Source organism: Carya illinoinensis, chromosome 13, assembly GCF_018687715.1.
Source record: "Carya illinoinensis cultivar Pawnee chromosome 13, C.illinoinensisPawnee_v1, whole genome shotgun sequence".
NCBI classification, from domain to species: domain Eukaryota; kingdom Viridiplantae; phylum Streptophyta; class Magnoliopsida; order Fagales; family Juglandaceae; genus Carya; species Carya illinoinensis.
Window position 1 is genome coordinate 7,057,899 of NC_056764.1, and position 6,059 is coordinate 7,063,957.

Sequence of the window (6,059 nt, forward strand, 5' to 3'; positions counted from 1 at the left end):
TTTCAAGATTCAATGCCATCTGATATTGATCAAATGATTACATCAATCGATGATACATCAGATGATCATCTCCAACCTATTAGCAATATTGAAAACTCTAATATTCAACAATGTCATGAAAAGAGATCCATAATTTCTCACCGTAATTTTAATATTCTTGGAATGACCTCCTCAGAAGAGCCTAGCATATGTCCAGATGTTCATATCCTTGGTAAAAATTCAGAAGAATCTACACAATTAAATATTTCATACAGTTCTTCTGTTGACTCAAGTTGTTCTGTAAATTTCTTGAAAGGAAAATCAACAAATACACCAACAGAGACAAGTCAACTTTCTGAACAACTTATGGTCCATCAGGTTTAGTAACTTTTATTTTTTCTCATCATATATTTTTTTATTTACTCTCTTTCAATAATTATTTTTTCTCTAAAATAGGCTCTTCCTGTTGATCAATCACAATCAAGTCCTTAAAAAAATCTACGAACACGTACTTTTGGTAAGAACTAAAAATAAAATCAATTATTTAATAACATTATATTTTATTCTTATTTATATTTAAAATATTGATTCAAAAAAAATTATTTAATTATTTCTAATGAAATTTCTTATATTTGTTTTTCCTTTACCCCAATTCAATAGACACATTATGTCGTCATAATATTGTACATAGACAAATATTATAAAATGTTCCAGTTGAAGCAAATTATTTACCAAATGTGCGACATTGTAAGCATTGCAAAGAAAAAAGATTCTTTCATGAAACAAACAGTTTATGCTATCCTGATGGATCAATCTCTTTGGTTACAAATGATGTTCCAGATCAACTCTATAATTTGTTTGTTTCAAATGTTGCTGAATCTACACAATTTCGAACATATGTTCGAACGTACAACAACAAATTTGCTTTCACATCTTTTGGAGTTAAATTTGACAGAAATTTATGTCGAAAAAACAGAGGAATATATACATTTCGAGCTCAAGGTCAAATTTATCACTATCTCCCTGATTTGATTCCTTCAAATGGTCAACCTTCTAATTTGCAGCTATATTTCTATGACATTGAATATGAATTTGAAAATCGCATTGTTGACTCAATCAGAATGGATCATTCTATTATTGCTCAACTTATGGATCTCCTTCGTGTAAATCCATATTCAACATTTTTTCGATCTATTGGTGATTTACCAAATTTAGAATATCAAAAAATCTGTATAAAATCAAATCCTGGTTTAGATCAACGGGTGTTTAATGCCCCAACATCATCAGAAGTTGCAGCTATTTGGGTTGAAAATGATGATTCAAAACATCTAACACCTCGTAATATTTTCGTATTTAACCATTTTGGCGGGATTCATTTAGTTCAATATTATTTTGGATGCTATGATTCGCTTCAATATCCTTTACTGTTTCCTCTCAGAGATATTGGATGGCACCAAGTCATACAAAGAATTAATAAAATAACTACATCTGTATCTACCAATAATTGTACAACTCAATTAATTGATCCTCATCAATCAACATCAGCAAAAGAATTACTCAGAAGAGAACAACAAGGTTAAATTTTCTATGCTATCTTTTTTATACAACTTATTATTAATATTATTGAAAATATTAATGAATTTTCTTTTTGCTTTATCAGTTTTCAAAATGCGGATCACTTATACATCAATTAAATATATTACTCCAAAGACAAAGGACTGAAAAATCAAAATGCTCGTAGTTGAAAATTCCCCAAACGAATTGGACAACACTCATCAGTAAAATACCAAAATCTAATGTTGGTAGATGAACAGGGACAATATTTTTTTCTTTACTTACAATTTATTCTACAAATATACCTATATATATACACTTTATATAACATATCTTACACATTCTATGTAATTATATTTACTTGTAAAATTTTTTTACTTTTTTAAAAAAAAAAACAAATTCCTTACTTATTATAAAAACTAACAACCTATACTTTCTTATATAATATAGGGAAATCGTCTGCAAGCAACAATGTTTGGAAATGATGTTGATTTAAGAGAAGACTCTCTACAGATGTTTCGATCCTATTATATTATAAACGCATATGTCAAGCTACTGGATCCTAAATATAAAACTGAGTTACATCAATACCAATGGATTATAAATGCAAAAACAATCATCACAGAGATACCAGAAAATGAACAACAAGTAGAGATATCAAAGTACAACCTCATTCCCATTAACGAGTTGGATGCTTATAAGGATTCAATTGTAGAAATAGGTAAATTATTATCATTTTTTAATTCTTTTTTTTCCTAAACAACTAATAATTTCAATATTTTTAATCAGATCTCTTAGCAGTTACTCTTCACATCAAACCTCCAAAAGAAATAATATTAACAAATAGACCAACTACTCTTCAAAAAATCTATGTTATAGATCAAAGGTAAATTTTTTCCCCCTTTTTAATTTTTTAAAATTATTTTATAATCTTTATTTTATAAATTCTTTTTAATTTTCTCATTTCATATCACGTAGCTTCAATCCTATCTCGTTGACTATGCGGGGTCGTTTTGTTCAAGATGAATACAAAAAAATTTCTGAAATAATCGAAACAAAACCAATTCTACTTGCAACAAAGCTCAAAGTTCATTCTTACAATGGTAATTCTAATAATTCAAGTTCTTAATTCTTATTTTAAATCTTACATTTTTTAATTAACAATTATTTATATTAATGAAACAGGACTATCTCTTTCATCTCGACCAGCAAGTGCATTTATAATCAATCCTCTTATCTCTGACGCAAAACCACTGCAAAGATGGTAATTCATATTAATTACACTATTTTTTATTAACACATCTATTAAAAATGTTCCAATTATAATTTATTTTTTTCTTTTTTTAAGGATTGCAATCAATGATTCAAGACTTGAAGTCATAATTGCAAAATCGTTAAAATACCCATCTACATTTTTATCATCAGTTGGTATTTGACAAATAACAAAAAATTGTGATGTTGCTGCATTACTAAAAAGTTTGCAACCAATGGAGGTAAATTATTTTTCTTAACATCATATTTATATTTATATTCCTTCTCATTAAACAAAATATTGTTCTTAATATAATATAGAAAGCAAAATTCTGGATCAAGGCAAAGATAAATATAATAAATTTGCACCAAATCTTCTTCTATATGTCATGCATCTATTGTAACAAAGGAACTGGGCATGACCATAATGAAAGCTTTCTCTGTTATCACTGCAAACATCAAAGTGTTGCTGAACCACGGTACACATTTTTTTAACTTCAATAATTAATAATTCATTTTAAAATTATTCACATATTAATTTTACCAATACTAACAAAAAATAATACTTTTATTATTTACAATTGTCGAGCATATATTGAAGTTGATGACGGGATAGAAAAATTAGCAGCTGTTATGTTTGGTGAACTTGCAGAAAAAGCATTGAGTCATTCAGCCATTAATTTCATGAATCATACTGGAGATGTAACTTTATTCTTTTTAACAAAATTTTTAAATAAAATTATATATAAATTATTTTTACATTTATTAATTATCTAATCTCACTAAATATTTACTACATAGGAATATTTACCATTTATAAAAAAAAATGGCATTAGAAACTTCAGAAAATCAATGGATGATTCAACTTGCTGTAGACTCAGAAATATTCAACCAACAGAGACACAAAAACTTCAATGTTATCTCCATCGATCCTATCCAATATGGACCTGAGCTTGAATGACACCTAGACAAAAAAACAAATCCATAACTCATTTTGTTGTTTATATTTGTGTACTGTAATATTTTTACTGACAAATTTTTGTAACTTAACTAAACAAGTTAACAGTACAACGAAATAAACGTGCATCGCACGTTAGTCCTCATCTAGTACTTGTTATAATTCTCACACACCATACTATTAGAGGATTGAGTAGTTAATTCCTGAGCATTAAGATGAGTATTTATGCTAAACAACATAAATGTCTTCTATTTATTAAGTACTTGCCCAGAGGTACATTCATATTTCCATAAAATGTGTTCTATCCTCGTCCATTGTTCTCGTTTTGCTCTACAAAATATCACACAATCATCCGCAAAAAAAATATGATTAATCCTCATACCACCACCTGAAGCTGCAATCCCTTTTATAACTCCATTAAGTTCAACTTGTTGAAACAAAGCACTCAACTCCTCGGCACAAATGAGGAACAAATCTGGTAATAGAGGATCACCTTGTCGTAACTCTCTTAAAGGTATGATAGTCTTTCCTGACATTCCATTTACCTTGACTGAATGACTGACAGTTTTAACACAAGTCATGATTAAATTGGTTCATCTTGCTCCAAACCCCAACTTCAGTAGCATAGCTTTTAGATACTCTCACTTCACTCTATTATATGCTTTTGATATGTTAAGCTTAATTGTCATACTTCTCACTCTCCCTTTTTGTCTTGACTCCATGGTATAAAGGAGCTCATATGCAATCATGATATTGTCAGTTATCAACCTATTGAGAATAAAAGCACTTTAGTTCCAAGATATGATCTTGGACATTATCTCGTTTATTCTATTAGCTAAAACTTTAGATATTAACTTATATAAAACATTATATAAGTTAATTGGTCTAAACTCATGCATAGAAGTAGGAGAATGTACATTGGCACAAAGCAATACGAAATCATATAATTGAATATTTTTTAATCATGACGATTTCATTATAAAATTTGAAAAAAAAAAACTAACAATAATAATTCAGGAAGTTTTTTATAACCTAGCGAAAGCTCATTGATTTTGTAGTTAACTCTTGTTCTTATATGAAATAATGAATTATGCAAATTTCTCATTTCGATGTAATACGATATTATCCAAACCAAACCTTTTTTTATAATAATATTAGTATGTCTCCTTATTTTGACAATTCATATATTTAATTTTTTTTATTATTTACTGATTAAGAAAGTGACTATTAATATATTAATTTTATTTTTTTTAAATATTTAAACATGTTTAAAAAATATTTTTTTAAAGAAAAAAGTGTAATTTGCTCTGAGAATATACCGAGTAGGCAAATTGAAGGGGTATGATAGAACTACCCTTTTTTCTATGTAGTATATACACGCTATCTATGGCAATTAATCTTCAGCACATCGTATGAATGATTTCACCTCAGTCTTTGTCATTGTAGACGGAAGATATACTGATTAGACTACAAGTCAACCGATATGTATTGTGATGATTGATATTAATTCAAAATGCATGAAACTTATTTTGAGCAAAAATATTATAAAGAATTTGGATACCGTAATCTTCTAAAAAATATATATATAACTTTATTTCATATATATATGTTCATTTTTTGAAATAGAAATATGCAACAATAATAATTTCATTTATTCCTTTGTTTTTTAGATATTCCATTAAGTTCATAAACTTTTTAAACTCTATTAGAATCTGCCACTTACTGGCTATAATCTCAGGAATAATAAAAATAATAAATTATATATTAGTGTGTGATGTAAGGATGATAAGTAATATTTTTATTTTTAAAAAAATATGAGTTACTTCGTTTGTTTACACGGATGAGATAAAATTTGAATTAAATATTGTTAGAATATAATTTTTTAATATAATTTTTATTTTAAATTTTGAAAAAGTTAAATTATTTATTATATTTTATGTGAAAATTTGAAAAAATTATAATAATTAAATAAGATGATATGAGATCTCATGGTTTGTGAAAACCAACAACAATGGGCAAGTTTTGAGAGTAAGATGAGAATTTTTTATTTTAAATTAAAGTTTAAAATATTATTTTTTAAGTATTATTATTATTTTAAGATTTGAAAAAGTTAGGTGTGGCAAAATGTTATACGACCCGTTAACTCAACACGAACACGACACAATAATAACGGGTTAGGGTTTAGTTTTAACGAGTTTGAGTCAAAACGGATTGATCCATTAAAACACGATTACTTAACGGGTCAACCCGTTTTGACCCATTATAACCCGTTATGACACGTTAAGAAAGTTAAAGTTACAATTATACCTAAAAGTAA